Source organism: Pseudophryne corroboree, chromosome 1, assembly GCF_028390025.1.
Source record: "Pseudophryne corroboree isolate aPseCor3 chromosome 1, aPseCor3.hap2, whole genome shotgun sequence".
In the NCBI taxonomy this organism is placed as follows: Eukaryota; Metazoa; Chordata; class Amphibia; order Anura; family Myobatrachidae; genus Pseudophryne; species Pseudophryne corroboree.
Window position 1 is genome coordinate 1200778447 of NC_086444.1, and position 25829 is coordinate 1200804275.

At 49.4% G+C, this 25829-nt stretch overlaps 1 protein-coding gene across 1 annotated transcript in view; it reads right to left on the minus strand.

Moving 5' to 3' along the window:
- RNF24 (ring finger protein 24) overlaps window positions 1-25829 on the minus strand; it is a 95072-nt gene that overhangs the window by 68037 nt on the left and 1206 nt on the right. The gene's annotated exons all lie outside the window — the stretch shown is intronic.

Below are 25829 nucleotides of genomic sequence, written 5' to 3' on the forward strand. Positions count from 1 at the left end.
GTCGATATAAAGGACGCCTACTTACACGTCCCAATATATCCTTCGCATCAGGCCTTCCTCAGGTTTGCGATACAGGATTCTCATTACCAATTTCAGACGTTGCCGTTTGGGCTTTCCACGGCCCCGAGGATTTTCACCAAGGTCGTGGCAGAAATGATGGTTCTCCTTCGCAAGCAAGGGGTTACAATTATCCCGTACTTGGACGATCTCCTGATAAAGGCGAGGTCCAAGGAACGGTTGCTGAGAAGTGTAAATTTGTCACTGTCGGTTCTGCGACAGCACGGTTGGGTGCTCAGATTGCCAAAATCTCAGTTGATTCCGACCACTCTGCTGCCTTTTCTGGGCATGATTCTGGACACGGAGGTACGGAGAGTGTTTCTTCCAGAAGAAAAAGCTCTGGCACTGCAGACGATGGTCAGGGAACTTCTGAGGCCGACGAGTGTGTCAATCCATCACTGTTCTCGGGTTCTGGGGAAAATGGTTGCAGCGTACGAAGCCATTCCCTTTGGCAGGTTTCATGCCCGGGTGTTTCAGTGGGACTTGCTGAGCAAATGGTCCGGGTCTCACCTGCACATGCACCGGAAGATAAGTCTATCTCCCAGAGCCAGAATTTCTCTCCTGTGGTGGCTACAAAGTTCTCACCTCCTAGGAGGACGCCGGTTCGGTATCCAGGACTGGGTACTTCTGACAACAGATGCAAGTCTCCGGGGCTGGGGCGCAGTCACCCAAGGAAGAAACATCCAGGGGAAATGTTCTCGAGTTAAGGGCCATTTACAATGGCCTGCTACAAGCAAGAAGCCTTCTTCAGGGTCGACCTGTCCTGGTACAGTCAGACAACATCACAGCGGTGGCACATATAAACCGTCAAGGCGGAACAAGGAGCAGAGCAGCAATGGCGGAGGCCACAAGGATCCTTCGCTGGGCGGAACATCACGTGAGTGCCCTGTCAGCAGTCTTCCTACCGGGAGTGGACAACTGGGAAGCAGATTTCCTCAGCAGACACGATCTCCATCCGGGAGAGTGGGCTCTTCACCAAGAGGTATTTGCAGAGGTGACAAAGCGTTGGGGAATTCCGCTGATAGACATGATGGCGTCTCGTCTCAACAAGAAGCTCCCGAGGTATTGTTCCAGGTCAAGGGACCCCCAAGCCAGTGCAGTGGACGCCCTGGTGTCTCCGTGGGTGTTCCAGTCGGTGTATGTGTTCCCTCCACTTCCTCTCATTCCAAAGGTACTGGGGATCATTCGACGAGCAAGCGTTCAGGCGATTCTCATCGTTCCAGATTGGCCAAGAAGGGCCTGGTACCCGGATCTTCAGGAATTACTGGTGGAAGATCCTTGGCCGCTTCCTCTAAGAGAGGACCTGTTGTTGCAGGGTCCATGCGTGTTTCCAGACTTACTGCGGCTGCGTTTGACGGCATGGAAGTTGAGCGCCAGATCTTAGCTCGTAAGGGTATTCCCGGGGACGTCATTCCCACTCTCATTAAGGCTAGGAAGGAGGTTACGGCGAAACATTATCACCGTATTTGGAGAAAGTATGTTTTCTGGTGTGAGACTAAAATGGCTCCTGCGGAAGAATTTCACTTGGGCCGATTTCTCCGCTTTTTGCAGGCAGGTGTAGATGCAGGCCTGAAATTAGGCTCCATCAAAGTGCAGATTTCGGCTTTGTCTATTTTCTTTCAAAAAGAATTAGCTGTCCTCCCAGAGGTTCAGACTTTTGTGAAAGGAGTAATGCATATCAATCCTCCGTTTGTGCCTCCTGTGGCACCATGGGATCTTGAGGTGGTCTTAGAGTTTCTCTTGTCTTCCTGGTTTGAACCTTTGCGTAAGGTTGAGTTAAAGTTTCTCACTTGGAAGGTAGTCATGCTGTTGGCGCTGGCGTCTGCCAGGCGAGTGTCAGAGTTGGCGGCCTTATCTCATAAGAGCCCGTACTTGATTTTTCATTCGGATAGGGCGGAATTGAGGACTCATCAACAATTTCTGCCGAAGGTGGTTTCTTCGTTTCACATTAACTAACCTATTGTGGTGCCGGTGGCTACGGATGCTGTGGCAGTTCCAAAGTCTCTTGATGTTGTGAGAGCTTTGAAAATCTACGTCGCCAGAACGGCTGTTGCCAGGAAAACTGAGGCGCTGTTTGTCCTGTATGCTTCCAACAAGATTGGTCATCCTGCTTCGAAACAGACTATTGCACGCTGGATTTGTAGTACGATTCAGCAAGCTGATTCTTCGGCTGGACTACCAGTGCCGAAGTCAGTAAAAGCCCATTCTACCAGAAAAGTGGGCTCATCTTGGGCAGCTGCCCGAGGCGCCTCGGCTTTACAGCTTTGCCGAGCAGCTGCCTGGTCGGGTTCAAACACTTTTGCTAAGTTCTATAAGTCTGATACCCTGGCTGATGAGGACCTTGCGTTTGCTCAGTCAGTGCTGCAGAGTCGTCCGCACTCTCCCGCCCGGTCTGAAGCTTCGGTATAAACCCCATGGTCCTTTTGGAGTCCCCAGCATCCTCTAGGACGTAAGAGAAAATAGGATTTTAGTACCTACCGGTAAATCCTTTTCTCCTAGTCCGTACAGGATGCTGGGCGCCCCTATCCCAGTGGGGACTGTTACTTGCAGTGTATTTTTGCTGGTTAAATTAGTTTATACACGGGTTGTGTATTTATTGGTTTCAGCTTGTTGCTGTTAATTCATACTGTTATCTGGTTTACTGTTACTCCGGTTGTACGGTATGATTGTGGTGTGGGCTGGTATGTTTGTAGCCCTTAGTTTAAACAAAAAGATTTCCTCGAAATGTCCGTCTCTCCTGGGCACAGTTCCTATAACTGAGGTCTGGAGGAGGGGCATAGAGGGAGGAGCCAGTTCACACCCACTTTAAGTCTTTTCAGTGTGCCCAAGCGCCTGCGGATCCCGTCTATACCCCATGGTCCTTTTGGAGTCCCCAGCATCCTCTACGGACTAGGAGAAAAGGATTTACCGGTAGGTACTAAAATCCTATTTTTACTTTCTGCTCAGCCTATTTGAAAACAGCAATACATGCCCCTCCCCCACAAACTTCTCGGACAAGGGGGAGGGGCACTGACCCCGGTTTGGTTTGTTTGGGACTTTCGGCCATGCATTAAGTCTAGTAGGGAGACTATTCCACACAAGAACCACTCGGTCTGTGAATCGTACTTCTATGTCTGTCCATTACGCCCGATAATCCATAATTTGGCATTATTGTCAGTTTTCGAAAACAGACTGTGGTCTAGGATGGCTTCATAGAAATATGGGAGCAGCTGGTAAGAACATGGGTATAGACAGATTGGGAACGCGATTTGAGGCATACATATACCCTTCCACATACAGCATTTAGAGTTTTTGACCACATCCACTTAACGTCAAGTACATGCTTTCCAAGTAGGCCATACCTGTAAACTACTGTATTTTAGGAGGATTATCGCCCCTCAGTAAGACTGAGAACTCGTCATACATCCAAAATTAGGGGCATTTCTGAACCTTAGCCGGCCCCCAATGATATTTTAAGCCACCCGAATGTTTGAATACACCTTGAAGTTCTTGTGTTGGGAAATGACTACCACACATGGTACGATTCCCAATAGGGCACTGGGCGGAGATAAATTAATTATGGAGAACAGAAGACAAATAATGGCATCTTTACTGAACTGTGAAACCTTATAACAAGGATGTTTTTCATACACATCCCATAATATTTACATTAGACAATTCTTAAGGGAAAATGATAGAACTATAACCTCTATGAAGGACAGTCTAAGAAATAAATTCTACAAAGTTGCGTATAATAATGCAGCATTATAAAAAACAATAAGGGTGGAACATTATTTACATGCATTCATTAAAATAATAGAAGACGTGAAACATATTAACATGTGAAAGACATCAGTGCAGACACCGTAGTCTTTGTAGTTTAGTCACATACATTTGTGTGATCCGCCTGTGGTGGAACCAGTTAGAAACATATCAACGCGTTTCACCGACTGCTGTATAGCCAAGTGATGGTCATGTAATTAGACTAAAATGACCCTTGTATCTCACGTTACTGGCTGGAGCTCAATAACAGCAACGCAACTATTCACATAAGCAAAAAGAGACCACACAACAAAAAGGTCAGATCCCGTCTGACAATATATTTCATTGTAACGTAAACTATACTAAAATTATATTTAACCATTAATTTTGGTGCAAACCTTGAAAAAGAACCAGTACATTTGAATCAGGGTCCATTACACCAGGTTTGTAGCTTTGGAACCGGCAAACTCGAACCAAGTTTTGAGCTTGTTATACATTTTTAAGCTCTACAAGTCCGTCATTTATTAATTTTCATATTGTATAAATCTCAGACATGGCGATAAAAATGATCCACGCCCAATCAGGAGAATATAGACCTAGACTGCACTATGTACACGACATCCCTCTGAATTAATGCAAACCGTCCCCGGAATGAATGGATTGAAACGGAAGAGAGGGTTTGTAACAAAATACGTATATGTAGAGTTCTTTCGCACACAGTCCATTCTTTCAGGCATCTACAAACGGGACCCTACGGTAGGTTTACCTGTGGAATATGGGGGGTGCGTACTGAGTCCCTTGGCTAAATCAAACTAATGATATTTCCAATATTACGGAACTAATGAGGAGTAAGAAATCCTGTCCAAATGACACAAAAAGGATACAAGCAAATATGGATTATTCATGATGAAGCTCAGGCTCCTGATTACGGCCTAGGTTTCACTGAGAGGCCTGGATAATGCTGACCCTTAATTATAGTTCTAAAAGTACTATACATAGTTGTATTAGACCAATAACCGGCACTACATTGCTTACGGGACCCTTCTGTGGACAGGACAGGGCTCTTGTATCACATTTACGTTTTTCTCTAAAGTCTAAAATATATATATATATATATATATATATATATATATATATAATGGGCAGCAGTGGGCCAATCAGAGGCTGGCGTACAGTGTGGGCGGGATACGGATGGTCGGGAAAACTTCGAGTGTGCAAATTTTTGATATACTTGATTAAACCCACTATCTGGTACACAGAATACATATACGAGTGTTGTGTGTGTCATCAAAAAATGGCTAGAAGTTACCACACTATGAGGCGTTTGTTTCTATAATTATAGATAGATAGATATATCTCCATACTGTAGCCTCAGATGAGCCCAAATTATCAGTTAATGCAGATGGGTCCATTTAACTATTTGTACTATAGCTGGGTCCTGAAATTAACTAAAGGGACTGTTTGGTGGCTTTTTGTGTCACATTCTGCTTATCTGCCTACATTAATAATAATCAGATTAGTACGGTCACTAATGGTAAGTGCATGTTTATAGGCTTTCCTTATGTTAGCAACCCTGTATCTTCCTACGCCAAAAAGACTCATTCTGGACCCTGGGGACAGCTGATGCCATAATCTGCACAGACCAGATGGTTCCCAATACTCAGGGGCCAAGTCCCCGTAAAAAACCCTTTCATCTCCCCGTGCCATATTCCCGTATCTATCTGGGGGCATTCCCAATGCAAAGCTGACGGACACGGTAATCTCCCCACTCACACTAGGGTAACTTACAGTATCTATTCAGGTCATACTTGCCTACCTGACCCTCTCCATGAGGGAGAAAATGCTCTGTTCCTGGACTTTCCTGGTAATGTATGATTGCCATCACCTGTGGTGAAACACCTTTTTTATCAATTATCTAGCTCACCACAGGTGATGGCAATCATACATTACCAGGAAAGTCCAGGAACAGAGCATTTTCTCCCTCATGGAGAGGGTCAGGTAGGCAAGTAAGATTCAGGTAGAGGTTTTTATGTAGTATATAAATATTGATCAGCCATAGCATTAAACCAATGACAGGTGAGTAGAATAACGTTGATTATCTTTTTATAATGGCACCTGGCAGGGGCTGGGATAGATTAGGCAGCAAGTGAACACTGCGCTCTTGAAGTTGTATGTTGGAAGCAGGAAAAATGGGCAAGCGTAAGGGCCTGAGAGACTGGGACAAGGGCCGCATCATTGAAATAAATGTGAGGAGAATCCTCTGGTTATCCCATCCCTGCTTTCTGTCTCATGGTGTCATCCAGCACAGTTATACTCCTATGAGACCACCTGAGGCGAGTCGCACACGGGAGCCTGACACGGGAGCTCCCAGTGTGCAACCCCCGCTGCCACTGACTGCAAACCGGCAGATCACATGATCTCCAAGCGCCGCCCGTACACAGAGATCGTCCCGGCTCTCGTTCACACCGCGCAGTTAGCCGTGTTCAACACTGCTCACAACCAGGGTTCAAATACCGGGTCACTCGACCCTTGCACCTTTCAGGCCGCACCTGAACATGCGGTTATGCGCGCTCATGTGCCAATAACCAGTGTTCATAGGTGGCGGTCTGAAACGGGTATTACATGCACCTACAGTCACCAAACATTTTATGGCGGCAAAGAGACATTAACATAAATGCACTGACAGGAGAGACGGGGATCCTGGGACAATGACACAAACAATGGCACTCTTATGCAGAACAGACCGTCATCCTTCACAGGACATGCCTGCAGCATAAACGTGACAATGTACGGGATGCAGTTAAAATAACGGGTGTCGGGATCCGGTCGTTAAGGAGACCGATGCCGGAATCCAGTCAGCCGGTGGAATACCTCTGCAGGATATTCCCACTCGGTTGGTTGAGGTAAAAAAAAAAAAAGTATTTTTCAAAATAATTAAAAAATAAACGTCACTTTATAATTCATTCCCGGGGAGCAGGGGACGAAGACGCCATTTACACACTGTGAAGCCATTATTTTGTAAAAAAAAAATAAAAAAAAATAATCTATATTTTTGAACGTCCCTCAGATTTTAGTGCGGAATTAAGCGCAATCAGGCATGTCAGTCTGTATATGTAGCGTGTTCATTATCCTCTCTTTGTCCGGTTAATGTCGCAGGAATTACCACTTACGTGGTCCTGATAACAGCATTATTAATGAGATAAGATTACAGAGAGCAGAATCCTCTGCGCTTACATAAGAGGCAAATGCAGCTTTACTGCAAGGACCGAGCGCACGGGACCATTCTCCCTACATCTAAGCCCTTTTACAACGTGGCCGTTCTACAGTGACATCGCAGTGCCTCATGCCTCAGTGAGGTCCCTGGGTCCTAGTGAGCTGGTAGCGGAAGGCTGCATTCTCCCAATAGCGGTGTGTGTGTGTGGTAGCAGCACTTGCTCCATGCGATCCGTCAGCATCTTTCAGCAAAGTAATTGGAACCCAGCAACTCAATGTTATGAGCTGCGATTTACTGATCTGATTGTAAGAGATTAGATTTATCCCTGGAAATCATCTAATCTACTAAACGTGGGGCCCAGCAGCTGTCGGAGGTGCACCAATAACTGCAATAAATTGCTGCAACATGCTAGAATTTACACAGCCAGCGTCAGGAGGCAAGGACCAAACACAATACCCAATAGGGAGAACAGTTATTATAACGGCAATTATCCGGCAAAAACACACTTTTTCTTTTAAACAAAAAACTAAATAAAAATCCATTTATTGTTACACCTGGTGCCATCATACAGCTTCCACCATCATGCACCCTGCACTAGCTATTAGAGGACACAAGCCACATCTTAAGCCCCAACCTATTTGTCAGTGGCCAAAGCTGTGTGTGTGTAAGGTAAACAGAAATTCCTCAGTACTGTTATTGTACGTAGGCGTTCCGGGAGAACGGGCACGCCTACAGTATACACAGTGCTGTGTACATAGCTGGAGGTGACAGCAGAATATTTACACTATGATAATCTCTCCATCCGTGTAAGAATCCTGTCCGACAAGTCTATTAGTATATGGCTGCGGGGACATGTGACCATACCTGCTGAGGTAGACTTACAGCATGCTATTAGAGAACCTACAGCTGTAGGACCATAAGTCCCAGCATGCCCTATAGGCCTGTACCTAAAACGAAAACTTGAATGCACTTGGCCAGGGAAGATTGCAGGTTACACGTCTTGCTATTTATCATGCCACAACTGCGCATCTTTACTATGTAGCTATGTGCCCGCAGCGGTTGGACTCATCACAAAATCCCCTGAACCATAAGGACTAGGAACTTGAAATATGGACAGTAGCTTGCTTTTGTGATGTAAGCACCCACTAAGAAGGGATTTTTAAAAATTCCACCCACAAAGGGGTTAAAAGGGGTGAGATGATTATTGGGAATCCCCCCTCAAAGAGGAGACTTAAAACAGCCCACCCAGCCGGGACTATAAAGAATGCATGGTGCCGGCGAAACCAAGTCACGGAGGGGGGAGGACACAATGCTCTGTTCCTGGACTACCTTGTCAGTGGCAGTTGCAGGGCACTACATTATTCAAATAGCACTGGGCAGAAAATTCTACCTTTTTTTGTGGAAGTAAACATAGATGACACATTAATGATCGTGCTGGCACTATCACGGATCGTTCACAATAAATATCAGTTATCAGCATTATAAATAGATCTTCTGTACAGCAACCATTATCGCACATGCCCGCACACAGAGGAATCCAGAAAACATGACCTGCTGTGGAGTACTTCAGACCTGATCGTAGATGTGCTAAATTTAGCACATCTACGATCAGCTTCCCTGACATGCCCAGCACAGGGCTAGTCCGCCCCGCATGTCAGGCCCTGCCCAGCCGCACAAGTACAAAAGCATCACACAGCCGCGATGCTTTTGTACTTGAAGAGTAACTCCCAGCCAGCACAGCTCCTGCGCGCTGGCAGGGAGCTACTCGTCGCTGCCCGGGTCGCAGCGGCCTCAGCCCGTGCCCCCTAAACGGAGGCCAAGTGCCGCCGGCCTGTCCCTCCCACCCAGCGAGCACCCAGAGGCAATCGCAGGGCAAAGACAGTCGTCGGCTGTCTGGCATGCGCCAGCGCACTGCGCAGTTCAGACCTGATCGCTGATAGCCCCTAAGTAAAGTAAAAAAAATATGAGGTAGAAATTAAGTGGAGGACTGAGGAAGGCCTAATATGGAATTTTGCTGGGGCATTACGGTTTCTTTGGGAAATGACTGAAGTTATGGGAAAGGCGAAAGGGTAAAATATATTCCGCGAAAGAGCCATTCATGAGAACTGGGCTGCCATTTTATCACTGCAAACATCTGGTTAGTAAAAACTACTTGTGGCCAGGACATGGCTGATAACAGAGACCAATAGCTTTTGCTCAACAGCATAGCAAATACAAATAAAATGGGAATAATCTGAAACTCTACTGGAGCATTGGAATTGTTTAATATTTATATTTGTGCAATTTACTATTAGTCACTTTATACTGAAGTAACGTCACGTGTATTTAAGGTTTAGCGGGCCTCTAAAGGAGATAATGAAAGTGGAATAAGAAAGGGGCGTGGTCACCCAGCTATTTTCTGGAACAATTTACAGAGGCGGCAGCAGCTCAGGAAGACCAATACAAGGGATTTAGCTGGCAGGAGAGAATACTGTGGAAAAATGACTCAGTGCTGTATTATTCCCACATACAGTGATCATCCCCCGGGTCACAGGCCATGCACAATGGACAATGCCTGCGGATAATTTCTGTGTCTATGTTCATGCCTATAATATGTGGGCGCTCCAACCTCTGAAGGCAGATGAGCCACTGTACACTAATTTAACCTCTGCAGATTTTTCATTTTAATTTCCAGCTTCATCTATGCACCATGTAGTTGTCACTTGTCCCTACTTTCCAGGAACTATCCTAGGCTTTGAAGTCCTCCCCACCCCACACACCAAACTTGTCCCTATTTTTCAGCATTGATGAACTGCACACTACAATTCCTCTTATTATGCATAACTATTGTGATAGAAACACCGGTAAAAGGGACTTGTAGATGGAGCCCGCCCTTTCATCTCACATCCACACCCCCAGGACCCATATCCGGCTTTTACTAAAAGCCCAAACTCTTGTCAAGTCTGTTTAGCAAAATAGATATTTCCTTGGGTTTTAAAATACATAGACCTGGGACAAACATATCTCCCGTTCATTTTACTAATGTTTCTGTCACACTATATATTGAAGAGCACGGAGTCTCTGGGGAGACTACAACTCTCAGCAGAGAAAGTGAGAATATAATAGAAGGAAGCAGATTAGACCTTATGGAAGGACAGTCATCCTCGGCTCATAGATTAGTAACAGGTGTCTGCACACAGACATAAATACTCTGGAAACGCTCCCAGTCGAGATTATACACACGCAAATACAACAAAGTCTGCAACAACATAACAGCAATTTTATCCAACAATAAACAATGACTTGTGTTCGCTTTGTAAATAGCTAATATATTGCTTGAGGAAATGCTTAAAGACAGGAGTGTATACACATTGTAACAACGACAGACAAACAAGATAGGCACCAGATAACAGACCGATGTACGTGTCACTGACCAGCGCACTATAATACTCAGCCAAGGGCCACACAGGGGGGCAAGGACACAACATAGGGGCCATTTATCAAACTCGCTGTGAATGATAAAACTCGCTATGCATGTTAAATAGTGATCCAGTCAATCAGCTCACAACTGTCATTTGTCAAATACATGACAGGAGCTGAACACTGACAGTTAGTAGCTGATTGGTTAGGGCACCAGTTATCCTACGCAATAAGGTTTATCATTCACGAGTTTTATCACTCGCTGACAGATGAGCCCCTAAGTACTTTGGCCCAGATTTATCAAGCCTCGGAGAGTGATAAATCACCAACCAATCAGCTTCTAACTGTCATTTTTCAAACACAGCTTGTAACATGGCAGTTAGGAGCTGATTGCCTGGTACTTTATCACCGTGCAATTTAGGGTTGATAAATCCGGGCCTTTGTAAGGTGGTGACATTTGCGTGGACACAAGTTTGGTACACGCAGGATTTGGGATAGCCCTGACCGCCTGGTGACGCATTCGGCTTGCCTGGCGCACGTGTCCTGCGAATGTCATCACAGCCGAGAGGGATCCCCGCAGCTGTTGGGACATCTCACCAGTGATTAATGCGATAAACGTGACCTCCAGCTTCATCCCGCTGATTGGCACCTTATTTGCAGAGGAAACAGATGCCGGAGCACCTGCCTTGCGGATCATATTCTCACTTCTATGGGATTCCAGCTGACAGGGGACATAAATAGCCCACCCTCATGTGACGGGACTATCAGTGAGCCATTGTATGGACCCTTTCACTCCCTAAATAATACATAGAAACATGACAGCTACAACCTGGGGGGGCGGACGTGGGTTACAGGATGGTTTCAGTGCAGATTTACACCTGTCAGCAACGTTAGTACATAAGGGATTGCTGCATGAAGCACAATAGTTACAGGGCAGTGGTGAAAACATGAGGGGAGCAGAGATACTGGGATTAGTAATGACACCGTGAGGCGTCAGTGATTTCACAATACGCACTGCGAGGACTGTTTACCAACAAGGCATCTAGGTGCGAAATGGCACCCAGTCAGACGCTTGCTTTTATTCTGCAGCCTGCACTAAACAGATAAAAGGTAAGCCCTGATTGGTTGCTGCAGTTCAATGCACATTTTGTGCCCATATACAAGTCTTTTATAGGGCAAATGGGTGTGGATCATTAGATCGACAGTGTCTAGGTTGACAATGTTTAGGTTGACCACTATAGGTCAACAGGGTTTCTAGGTCGACATGTGCTAGGTCGACATGAGTTTTTTTTGGGGGGGTTTGTGTCGTTTTCTTCGTAGAGTGACCGGGAACCCCAATTAGTGCACCGCTTCGCTCGCCATGCTTCAGGCAAGGTGCCACGCTTCGCTCGGCACAGATTACCGTTCCAATCGTAGCCCACGTGGATCGTTAAGTATGAAAAAGTAAAAAAAAAAATAAGAATTTACTTACCGATAATTCTATTTCTCGTAGTCCGTAGTGGATGCTGGGAACTCCGTAAGGACCATGGGGAATAGCGGCTCCGCAGGAGACTGGGCACATCTAAAGAAAGCTTTAGGACTATCTGGTGTGCACTGGCTCCTCCCCCCATGACCCTCCTCCAAGCCTCAGCCAGGATACTGTGCCCGGACGAGCGTACACAATAAGGAAGGATTTTGAATCCCGGGTAAGACTCATACCAGCCACACCAATCACACCGTACAACTTGTGATATGAAACCCAGTTAACAGCATGATAACAGAGGAGCCTCTGAATAGATGGCTCACAACAAGAACCCGATTAGTTAACAATAACTATGTACAAGTATTGCAGCAATCCGCACTTGGGATGGGCGCCCAGCATCCACTACGGACTACGAGAAATAGAATTATCGGTAAGTAAATTCTTATTTTCTCTGACGTCCTAGTGGATGCTGGGAACTCCGTAAGGACCATGGGGATTATACCAAAGCTCCCAAACGGGCGGGAGAGTGCGGATGACTCTGCAGCACCGAATGAGAGAACTCCAGGTCCTCCTCAGCCAGGGTATCAATTCGTAGAATTTTGCAAACGTGTTTGCCCCTGACCAAGTAGCTGCTCGGCAAAGTTGTAAAGCCGAGACCCCTCGGGCAGCCTCCCAAGATGAGCCCACCGTCCTTGTGGAATGGGCTTTTATTGATTTAGGCTGCGGTAATCCTACCGCAGAATGCGCCAGCTGAATAGTGCTACAAAACCAGCGCGCAATAGACTGCCTAGAAGCAGGAGTACCCAGCTTGTTGGGTGCCATCAGGATAAACAGCGAGTCAGTTTTCCTGACTCCAGCCGTCCTGGAAAAATAAAATTTACAGGGCTCTGACTACGTCCAACAACTTGGAATCCTCCAAGTCCCCAGTAGCCGCAGGCACCACAATAGGTTGGTTCAAGTGAAAACCTGAGACCACCTTCGGGAGAAACTGAGGACGAGTCCTCAACTCTGCCCTATCCATACAGAAAATCAGATAAGGCCTTTTACATGACAAAGCCGCCAATTCTGACACACGCCTGGCCAAGGCCAACAGCATGACCACTTTCCACGCGAGATACTTTAGCTCCATGGTTTTAAGTGGCTCAACCAATGCGACATTAGGAAATCCAACACCACGTTGAGATCCAAAAAGTGCCACAGGAGGCACAAAAGGAGGCTGAATATGTAGTACTCCTTTAACCAAAGTCTGAACTTCAGGCAGTGAAGCCAGTTTTTTCTGGAAGAAAATCGACAGAGCCGAAATCTGGACCTTGATGGACCCCAATTTGAGGCCCAAACGTCACCCCTGCTTGCCGGAAGTGCAGGAATCGACATAGTTGAAATTCCTCCGTCGGGGCCTTCATGGCCTCCCACCAAGCAACAAATTTTCGCCAAACGCGGCGATAATGTCTTGCGGTGACATCCTTCCTGGCTATGATCAGGGTAGGGATGACTTCCTTCGGAATACCCTTTTCCTTTAGGATCCGGTGTTCTACCGCCATGCCGTCAAACGCAGCCGCGGTAAGTCTTGGAACAGACAGGGTCCCTGCTGCAGCAGGTCTTGTCTGAGCGGCAGAGGCCAAGGGTCCTCTGCCAGCATCTCTTGAAGTTCCGGGTACCAAGCTCTTCATGGCCAATCCGGAACCCCGAGTATGGTTTTCACTCCTCGCCTTCTTATTATTCTCAGTACCTTGGGTATGAGAGGTAGAGGAGGAGACACATAAACCGACTGGTACACCCACGGTGTCACTAGAGCGTCCCCAGCGATCGCCTCAGGGTCCCTTGACCTGGCGCAATATATTTTCAACTTCTTGTTGAGGCGGGACGCCATCATGTCCACCCGTGGTCATTCCCAACGGTTTACCCGCATTTGGAAAACTTCTGGATGAAGTCCCCATTCTCCTGGGTGTAGGTCGCCCATTGGAGAATCCTTGTGGCTTCTGCCATCGCCATCCTGCTTCTTGTGCCGCCCTGTCTGTGTACATGGGCGACCGCCGTGATGTCGTCTGATTGGATCAGTACCGGCTGGTTCTGAAGCAGGGGCCTTGCTTGTCTTAGGGCATTGTAAATGGCCCTTACCTGCAGAATATTTATGTGAAGTGAAATCTCCTTGGAAATTTCTTCCCTGTGTGACTGCACCCCAGCCCCGAAGGCTGGCAACCGTGGTCACCAGGACCCAGTCCTGTATTCCGAATCTGCGGCCCACTAGTAGATGAGCCCTCTGCAGCCACCACAGCAGCGACACCCTGTTTCTTGCTGACAGGGTTATCCGCTGTTGTATCTGTACATGGGACCCGGACCATTAGTCCCACAGGTCCCACTGGAACGTCCTTGCGTGGAGTCTTCCGAATGGAATTATGCTTCGTACGAAGCTACCATTTTTCCCAGGACTCGTGTGCATTGATGTACCGACACCTGTCCTGGTTTTAGGATGTCTCTGACTAGAGATGACAACTCCTCGGCTTTTTCCACTGGAAGAAACACTCTTTTCTGGTCTGCGTTCAGAAACATTCCCAGGAACAGAAGACGTGTCGTCGGGACCAGCTGTGACTTTGGAATATTGAGAATCCAGTCGTGCTGTTGTAGCACTTCCCGAGAGAGTGCTACCCCCACTACCAACTGTTCTTTGGACCTCGCCTTTATCAGGAGATCGTCCAAGTACGGGATAATAAAAACTTCCTTCTTGTGAAGGAGTATCATCACTTCGGCCATTACCTAGGTAAAGACCTTCGGTGCCGTGGACAACTCCAACGGCAGCGTCTGGAACGGATAGTGACAGTCCTGTACCACATATCTGAGGTACTCCTGGTGAGGGGGGGGGGAATGGGGACATGCAGGTACGCATCCTTGATGTCCAGGGAGACCCTGTAATCCCCCTCGTCCAGGCTCGTAATAAGTGCCCTGAGCGATTCCATCTTGAACTTGAATCTTCTGATATAAAAGTTCAAGTATTTTAATTTCAAGATGGGTCTCACCGAACCGTTGCGGTACCACAACCACTGTGGAATAGTAACCCCTTCCTTGCTGAAGGAGGGGCACCTTGACAATCACTTGGTGTGATTATAGTGTTGAATATCCACCAACACCGTCTCCCTGGCAGAGGGAGGTGCCGGTAAGGCAGATTTTAGGAAACGGCGGGGGGAAGAACGTCTCGAACTCCAGCCTGTACCCCTGAGATACTACTTGAAGGACCCAGGGATCTATGTGAGAGAGCCCACTGTCCGCTGAAATATCTGAGACGGGCCCCCACCGTACCTGGGTCCGCCTGAGCAGCCCCAGCACCATGCTGTGGCCCTACCGGACGCAGGGAGGACTTCTGCTCTTGGGAACTAGCTGTGTGTTGCAGCTTTTTTCCTCTACCTTTGCTTCTCGGCAGAAAGGATGAGCCTCTAGCCCACTTGTTTTTCTGGGGCCGAAAGGACTGTACTTGATGATACGGTGCTTTCTTTTGTTGTGGGGTAGCCTGTGGCAAAAAAATTAATTTCCCAGCAGTAGCTGTGGAAACGAGGTCTGAAAAACTATCCCCAAACAGTTTTACCCCCTTATAGGGCAACTTCCATGTGCCGATTCGAGTCGGCATCGCCTGACCATTGCCAAGTCCATAACTCCCGTCTGGCGGCAATGGACCTAGCGCTTATTTTTGATGCCAGCCGGCAAATATCCCTCTGTGCATCACGCATGTATAAGACCACGTCTTTTATATGCTCTATTTTCAGCAAAATATTGTCCCTATCCATAGTTATTTTCCGACAGGGAATCTGACCACGCAGCGGGAGCACTGCCCATCCATGCCGAAGCAACGGCTGGTCGCAATATAATGCCCTAGTGTGTGACCATATCTTATAGGGTAACCTCCTGCTTTCTATCAGCAGGTTCCTTCAGGGCGGCCGTACCCGAAGACGGTAGTGCCACCTTTTCTGATAAGCGTGTAAGCGCTGTATCTACCCTATGGGGTGTTTCCCCGCGTGACCTATCCTCTGGCGGGAAAGGGTACGCTGCCAATAACCGTTGTAGAAATTATCAATTTCTTACCGGGGGAAGACCACTCTTCCTCACACACCTCATTTAATTTCTCAGATGCAGGAAAAACTACTAATAGTTTTCTCTCACCAAACACAATACCCTTTTATGTGGTACCTGGGGTATAATCATAAATGTGTAATACATTTTTCATTGTCTCAATCCTGTAAAGGGTGGACCTATTTGGAGGGTACACCAGTCTCATCGATGTCGACACTGGAGTCAGTGTCCGTGTCGACATCTGTGTCTGTTATCTGAGGTAGCGGGCGATTTTAGAGCCCCCCATGACATTTGAGACGCTGGAACAGGCACAAGCTGAGTAGCCAGCTGTTCCGTGTCGTCGGCCTTTTATGTAAGGAGTTGACACTTTCACGTAATCCTTCCATAAGTTCAACCACACCGGTGTCGACCCCGCAGGGGGTGACAACATATTTACAGGCATTCGCTCCGCCTCCACCTCATTATCCTCCACATACCTGTCGACACAGCCGTACCGACACAGCACACACACAGGGAATGCTCTGATAGAGGACAGGACCCCACAAAGCCCTTTGGGGAGACAGAGGGAGAGTATGCCAGCACACACCAGGGCGCTATATATCACAGGGATAGCACCTATAAAAAAGTGTTTTCCCTTATAGCTGCCTATATGTTGTATACTGCGCCTAAATTGTGCCCCCCCCTCTCTTTTTAACCCTTTCTGTAGTGTATTAACTGCAGGGGAGAGCCAGGGAGCTTCCCTCCAACGGAGCTGTGAGGGAAAAATGGCGCCAGTGTGCTGAGGAGATAGGCTCCGCCCCTTTTTCGCGGACTTTTCTCCCGCATTTTTATGGAATCTGGCAGGGGTTAATATACATCCATATAGCCCTGGGGGTTATTTTTGCCAGCCAAGGTGTTTATATTGCTGCTCAGGGCGCCCCCTCCCCAGCGCCCTGCACCCTCAGTGACCGGAGTGTGTGGTGTGCATGAGGAGCAATGGCGCACAGCTGCAGTGCTGTGCGCTACCTTGGTGAAGACTGATGTCTTCTGCCGCCGATTTTCCGGACCTCTTCTTGCTTCTGGCTCTGTAAGGGGGCCGGCGGCGCGGCTCTGGGACCGGACTCCGAGGCTGGGCCTGTGTTCGGTCCCTCTGGAGCTAATGGTGTCCAGTAGCCTAAGAAGCCCAAGCTGGCTGCAAGCAGGCAGGTTCGCTTCTTCTCCCCTTAGTCCCTCGATGCAGTGAGCCTGTTGCCAGCAGGTCTCACTGAAAATAAAAAACCTAAAACTAACTTTTTCTAAGAAGCTCAGGAGAGCTCCTAGATTGCACCCTGCTCGGTCGGGCACAAAAATCTAACTGGAGGAGGGTCATGGGGGGAGGAGCCAGTGCACACCAGATAGTCCTAAAGCTTTCTTTAGATGTGCCCAGTCTCCTGCGGAGCCGCTATTCCCCATGGTCCTTACGGAGTTCCCAGCATCCACTAGGACGTCAGAGAAAACCTCATTATTTATTATTAGCAGTTTCTCATGTCGACCTTTTGACCTGTCGACCTAGAAACCCTGTCAACCTTCCAACCCTGTCGACCTATAGTGGTTGACATAGACAGTGTCGATCTTCAGACCGGATCCCGGGCAAAAGGACCCCTCAGTAACAGATGTTCACGGTTTTCCATACCATAGTGAACCGAGATTCTGGCTCTTTTGCAGTCACATCGCCCTGAAATACAGAACAAAGAATTTGGCGCAGGGGTGAAGCGGGGAGGAGCCAACACATGCCGTCGTGCCACAAATACTTTCCGCGCGCACAACTCTCAGAGAAGATCTGCGGCCCGGACAGAGGAAACCTCTGCTTGTATTTGGAAGGAAAATGCTTTAAGTGGTTCCTTCTGCGCAGAGAGAGTGAGATCAGCTGGGAAAGATCCCACAGGAAACGGGACGGGTTACGCTAGAGGAGCTCCTCCTGTCCTGTCCCTATTGTAGGAGGATATAGCCCCTGTTCCACGTGGCCCTGTAATTTAAAGTGTCTTATTCCTTCCCAAAGGATTTGCTTAATTGGCTTGAACATGCCCTCTGGCAACTTTAACTTGCTCACTGTCTCTCCCTTGCGTGTCACCCCTGTCTGTCTGTCACTCCTCCTTAGATTGTAAGCTCTCACGAGCAGGGCCCTCTTCCATGTACATTTCCTGCCCTCACTTGTACCATCATCTCCTCGCCACTGGCTACAATGGCACCTAACCCTTGGAGTGACTTCTCCGGGGCACGAGGCACCCTCAGTGAGCTAACGAGGCACCTTGAAGTAAATTACTTATGAATTTAATGACTGAATACTTTAACAACAAGGGATGCCCCTGTCCCCACAAGACTCAGCATCGCTGCCTACCAGGGCTCATAGCAGGACACACAGACTACATCTGGCCAGAGAGGGAACCGGATAATCGGGTAATGCAGTGCATGTTGGCAGTGCAGCGTTACAGGTAGCAGGATGTATAAGGAGGGTGCAGGACACACAGACTGCATCTGGCCAGAGAGGGAACCGGATAATCGGGCAATGCAGTGCATGTCAGCAATGCAGTGTTACAGGGAGCAGGCTGTGTAAGGAGGGTAATGCAGTGCATGTCGGCAGTGCAGTGTTACAGGGAGCAGGCTGTGTAAGGAGGGTGCAGGACACACAGATAGCATCTGGCAGAGAGGGAACCGGATAATCGGGCAATGCAGTGCATGTCGGCAGGGCAGCGTTACAGGGAGCAGGCTGTGTAAGGAGGGTGCAGGACACACAGACAGCATCTGGCAGAGAGGGAATTGGATAATCGGGCAATGCAGTGCATGTCGGCAGGGCAGCGTTACAGGGAGCAGGCTGTGTAAGGAGGGTGCAGGACACACAGACAGCATCTGGCAGAGAGGGAACTGGATAATCGGGCAATGCAGTGCATGTCGGCAGGGCAGCGTTACAGGGAGCAGGCTGTGTAAGGAGGGTGCAGGACACACAGACAGCATCTGGCAGAGAGGGAACTGGATAATCGGGCAATGTAGTGCATGTCGGCAGGGCAGCGTTACAGGGAGCAGGCTGTGTAAGGAGGGTGCAGGACACACAGACAGCATCTGGCCAGAGAGGGATCCGGATAATCGGGTAATGCAGTACATGTTGGCAGGGCAGCGTTACAGGGAGCAGGCTGTGTAAGGAGGGTAATGCAGTGCATGTCGGCAGGGCAGCGTTACAGGGAGCAGGCTGTGTAAGGAGGGTGCAGGACACACAGACAGCATCTGGCCAGAGAGGGAACCGGATAATCGGGTAATGCAGTGCATGTCGGCAGTGCAGCGTTACAGGGAGCAGGCTGTGTAAGGAGGGTGCAGGACACACAGACAGCATCTGGCCAGAGAGGGAACGCGGATAATCGGTCAAGGCAGTGCAGCGTTACAGGGAGCAGGATGTATGAGGAGGGTGCAGGACACACAGACAGCATCTGGCAGAGAGGGAACCGGATAATCGGGCAATGCAGTGCATGTCGGCAGGGCAGCGTTACAGGGAGCAGGCTGTGTAAGGAGGGTAATGCAGTAAATGTCGGCAGGGCAGCGTTACAGGGAGCAGGCTGTGTAAGGAGGGTGCAGGACACACAGACTGCATCTGGCCAGAGAGGGAACCGGATAATCGGGCAATGCAGTGCATGTCGGCAGGGCAGCGTTACAGGGAGCAGGCTGTGTAAGGAGGGTAATGCAGTGCATGTCGGCAGGGCAGCGTTACAGGGAGCAGGCTGTGTAAGAAGGGTGCAGGACACACAGACAGCATCTGGCAGAGAGGGAACCGGATAATCGGGCAATGCAGTGCATGTCGGCAGGGCAGCGTTACAGGGAGCAGGCTGTGTAAGGAGGGTGCAGGACACACAGACAGCATCTGGCCAGAGAGGGATCCGGATAATCGGGTAATGCAGTACATGTTGGCAGGGCAGCGTTACAGGGAGCAGGCTGTGTAAGGAGGGTAATGCAGTGCATGTCGGCAGGGCAGCGTTACAGGGAGCAGGCTGTGTAAGAAGGGTGCAGGACACACAGACAGCATCTGGCAGAGAGGGAACCGGATAATCGGGCAATGCAGTGCATGTCGGCAGGGCAGCGTTACAGGGAGCAGGCTGTGTAAGGAGGGTAATGCAGTGCATGTCGGCAGGGCAGCGTTACAGGGAGCAGGCTGTGTAAGGAGGGTGCAGGACACACAGACTGCATCTGGCCAGAGAGGGAACCGGATAATCGGGTAATGCAGTGCATGTCGGCAGTGCAGCGTTACAGGGAGCAGGCTGTGTAAGGAGGGTGCAGGACACACAGACAGCATCTGGCCAGAGAGGGAACCGGATAATCGGGTAATGCAGTGCATGTCGGCAATGCAGTGTTACAGGGAGCAGGCTGTGTAAGGAGGGTAATGCAGTGCATGTCGGCAATGCAGTGTTACAGGGAGCAAGCTGTGTAAGGAGGGTGCAGGACACACAGACAGCATCTGGCCAGAGAGGGAACGCGGATAATCGGTCAAGGCAGTGCAGCGTTACAGGGAGCAGGATGTATGAGGAGGGTGCAGGACACACAGACAGCATCTGGCAGAGAGGGAACCGGATAATCGGGCAATGCAGTGCATGTCGGCAGGGCAGCGTTACAGGGAGCAGGCTGTGTAAGGAGGGTAATGCAGTAAATGTCGGCAGGGCAGCGTTACAGGGAGCAGGCTGTGTAAGGAGGGTGCAGGACACACAGACTGCATCTGGCCAGAGAGGGAACCGGATAATCGGGTAATGCAGTGCATGTTGGCAGTGCAGCGTTACAGGGAGCAGGATGTATAAGGAGGGTGCAGGACACACAGACAGCATCTGGCCAGAGAAGGAACCGGATAATCGGGTAATGCAGTGCATGTCGGCAATGCAGTGTTACAGGGAGCAGGCTGTGTAAGGAGGGTAATGCAGTGCATGTCGGCAATGCAGTGTTACAGGGAGCAGGCTGTGTAAGGAGGGTAATGCAGTGCATGTCGGCAATGCAGTGTTACAGCGAGCAGGCTGTGTAAGGAGGGTAATGCAGTGCATGTCGGCAATGCAGTGTTACAGGGAGCAGGCTGTGTAAGGAGGGTGCAGGACTCACAGACAGCATCTGGCCAGAGAGGGAACCCGGATAATCGGGCAATGCAGTGCATGTCGGCAGTGCAGCGTTACAGGGAGCAGGCTGTGTAAGGAGGGTGCAGGACACACAGACAGCATCTGGCCAGAGAGGGAACGCGGATAATCGGGCAATGCAGTGCATGTCGGCAGTGCAGCGTTACAGGGAGCAGGATGTATGAGGAGGGTGCAGGACACACAGACAGCATCTGGCCAGAGAGGGAACCCGGATAATCGGGCAATGCAGTGCATGTCAGCAGTGCAGCGTTATAGGGAGCAGGATGTATAAGGAGGGTGCAGGACACACAGACAGCATCTGGCCAGAGTGGGGACCGGATAATCGGGTAATGCAGTGCATGTCGGCAATGCAGTGTTACAGGGAGCAGGCTGTGTAAGGAGGGTAATGCAGTGCATGTCGGCAATGCAGTGTTACAGGGAGCAGGCTGTGTAAGGAGGGTAATGCAGTGCATGTCGGCAATGCAGTGTTACAGGGAGCAGGCTGTGTAAGGAGGGTGCAGGACACACAGACAGCATCTGGCCAGAGAGGGAACCCGGATAATCGGGCAATGCAGTGCATGTCGGCAGTGCAGCGTTACAGGGAGCAGGCTGTGTAAGGAGGGTGCAGGACACACAGACAGCATCTGGCTAGAGTGGGAACCGGATAATCGGGTAATGCAGTGCATGTCGGCAATGCAGTGTTACAGGGAGCAGGCTGTGTAAGGAGGGTAATGCAGTGCATGTCGGCAATGCAGTGTTACAGGGAGCAGGCTGTATAAGGAGGGTAATGCAGTGTTACAGGGAGCAGGCTGTATAAGGAGGGTAATGCAGTGCATGTCGGCAATGCAGCGTTACAGGGAGCAGGATGTATGAGGAGGGTGCAGGGCACATACACAGCATCTGGCCAGAGAGGGAACCGGATGACTTCATCTGATAACAGAAACCCTATTGCATCAGAAAATCTGTAGTGAGAAAATGTAATTTCCGGGTGATGCTGGCAAGATGCGCACAATGTTACCGAGCGTAAACTGACAGGCCATATCTACTTCCATATACAGTATTCCTCTGACAGAAAGAAAACACAAAAAATGTATTATAAGTCTCCCTATAAATTATTTATAGATATACGGGAGATTGCCAGGGACTTTCTTACAGACAATCCCTCATTAGCTGTGGAAAAGCCTATTTTATGTCTTACAGATCCCGATATTTGGAGTCACTGAACGGCACATCGACACCAAGTGTTGGACTGGCCCACAGGGGAAACCCCCGGCGGGCCCCACTGCCTGGAGGCCCATCTCCTCCTCTAGGGATCAAGTTCCAGACTGTGCACTTGAATTATACATTGTACATTAGTTGCCGTATACTGCACAGGCCTGTAGTGTATTCTCTACAGTGCACTGCTGCTGTTATTATCATGCATGCACTAGCAGTATTCTCTATATATACTGTATATTTATCAAGGGACCCAGACCATGCACTCTCTAATGGTTAGGCAAAGCTCTGTGGCCACTTGCCACACCCCTAATGGGTCCCTATTACTGCATTCCCCGGCGGGCCCTTTGTGCTGCAGTCTGAGCCTGCCGACACCGGGGGTCACAGAACAGCGGCACACCGACACTGGGGGTCACAGAAAAGCGGCACACCGACAACAGGGGAGGGGGGTCACAGAACAACAGCAAACCGACAACGGGCGGGGGGGGGGGGGGGGGTCACAGAACAACTGCACACCGACAACGGGGGGGGTCACAGAACTATGGCACGCAGACACTGGGGGGGGGGGGGGGGGTCACAGAACTATGGCGCACAGGCACTGGGGGAGGGGGTCACAGAACTATGGCGCACAGACACTGGGGGGGGAGGGGGGGCGGAGTCACAGAACAATGGCGCACAGACACTGGGGGGGAAGGGGGGCGGCGTCACAGAACAATGGCACACCGACACTGGGGGGGGGGGGGGGTCACAGAACAATGGCAAACCGACACTGGTGGGTTCCACAGACACTGGGGGGGGGGGGCACAGAATAGTGGCACACCGACACTAGGGGTCACAGAACAGCGGCACACCGACACTGGGGGTCACAGGACAGCGGCACACCGACACTGGGGGTCACAGGACAGCGGCACACCGACACTGGGGGTCACAGGACAGCGGCACACCGACACTGGGGGTCACAGGACAGCGGCACACCGACACTGGGGGTCACAGGACAGCGGCACACCGACACTGGGGGTCACAGAAATACAGCAGTAATTAAAATTCAAAACAAAATGAATGCAAATCCCCAGAGGAGCATACACTGAGTGCCAGCACACCGTACAACTTGTAGTTCCCCAGCCGCTGGAGAGCAACATATTACTCAGGTCTAGAGTCCGACATTCCAGAATTACAAATGCTGATGTTTTGCTCAGTAATTTCTCCAGAAATCCACGTAACATTTTTCCAAATTCTTAATCAATACAATGACATTTTATTCCACAATTCAGTATATCTTAAAGTTAGAAATAAGCATAGTAGTCAGTCACTGCCAGAGCTCTGCTCATTCCCTGTGCCAACTTCCCTAAACCGATGTGCTGAGAGGATGGGCGCTTTTCAATTGCACAAAGAGAAATTGCGAAAACGTACTATGCAGATTGAGCATTCGCTCTGCACTGCCCTGAGACACCACCTCTGCCTGTACCATGGGTCAGGACAGTGCTACAGGCAGCACAAACCACTGCTATACAGGGGGAACCCATACTACCCCCACGCTGTCTGCACCAGAGCGCAGTGACATGTCCACCTGACACACACAGTGCAGCTATTCTCCTCATTCTAAGCACAGTCTGCCAATCCGGGTCATCTGCAGAGAGCACACCCCCCACCCGCCCCTGATGCTGTATGAATTGTGCAGTGTAAGCCTGCATTCACCTTCACATGAACAGACACACACACACACACACACACACACACACACACACACACACACACACACCGCACAGCACAGGGACTGAGCCAGGAGATAGACCACAGCAATGCATGGGGGGAGGATGTTATACCATAGAAGTGCATGTAAAGGGGGTTATTATGCCAGAGCACTGCATGTGGGGGGGGGGGGGAATAACAGAGCAATGCAAGGGGGGGGGTCTTGTTAAAGAGCAATGCATCTGAGTGGGGATATTAAACAAGCAATGCATGGGGGGGCGGCAATTACAAATGCATGGAAGGGTGGATATTACAGAGCGATGCATGGAAGGGGGGATATTACAAAGCGATGCATGGAAGGTGGGGGATATTACAGAGCAATGCATGGAAGGTGGGGGATATTACAGAGCAATGCATGGAAGGTGGGGGATATTACAGAGCAATGCATGGAAGGTGGGGGATATTGCAGAGCAATACATGGAAGGTGGGGGATATTGCAGAGCAATACATGGAGGGGGGGATATTACAGAGCAATGCATGGAAGGTGGGGGATATTACAGAGCAATGCATGGAAGGTGGGGGATATTACAGAGCAATGCATGGAAGGTGGGGGATATTACAGAGCAATACATGGAAGGGGGGGGGATATTACAGAGCAATGCATGGAAGGGGGGGGATATTACAGAGCAATGCATGGAAGGGGGGGGATATTACAGAGCAATGCATGGAAGGGGGGGATATTACAGAGCAATGCATGGAAGGTGGGGATATTACAGAGCAATGCATGGAAGGTGGGGGATATTACAGAGCAATGCATGGAAGGTGAGGGATATTACAGAGCAATGCATGGAAGGTGAGGGATATTACAGAGCAATGCATGGAAGGTGAGGGATATTACAGAGCAATGCATGGAAGGTGGGGGATATTACAGAGCAATGCATGGAAGGTGGGGGATATTACAGAGCAATGCATGGAAGGTGAGGGATATTACAGAGCAATGCATGGAAGGTGAGGGATATTACAGAGCAATGCATGGAAGGTGGGGGATATTACAGAGCAATGCATGGAAGGTCAGGGATTATCTCAGAGCAATGCATGGAAGGGGGGGATATTACAGTGCAATGCATGGAAGGGGGGGGATATTACAGAGCAATGCATGGAAGGTGGGGGTTATTACAGAGCAATGCATGGAAGGTGGGGGATATTACAGAGCAATGCATGGAAGGTGGGGGATATTACAGAGCAATGCATGGAAGGTGGGGGATATTACAGAGCAATGCATGGAAGGTCAGGGATTATCTCAGAGCAATGCATGGAAGGTGGGGGATATTACAGAGCAATACATGGAAGGTCAGGGATTATCTCAGAGCAATGCATGGAAGGTGGGGGATATTACAGAGCAATACATGGAAGGTGGGGGATATTACAGAGCAATGCATGGAAGGTGGGGGATATTACAGAGCAATGCATGGAAGGGGGGGATATTACAGAGCAATGCATGGAAGGTGGGGGTTATTACAGAGCAATGCATGGAAGGTGGGGGTTATTACAGAGCAATGCATGGAAGGTGGGGGATATTACAGAGCAATGCATGGAAGGTGGGGGATATTACAGAGCAATGCATGGAAGGTGGGGGATATTACAGAGCAATGCATGGAAGGTGAGGGATATTACAGAGCAATGCATGGAAGGTGAGGGATATTACAGAGCAATGCATGGAAGGTGGGGGATATTACAGAGCAATGCATGGAAGGTGGGGGATATTACAGAGCAATGCATGGAAGGTGGGGGATATTACAGAGCAATGCATGGAAGGTGGGGGATATTACAGAGCAATGCATGGAAGGTGGGGGATATTACAGAGCAATGCATGGAAGGTGAGGGATATTACAGAGCAATG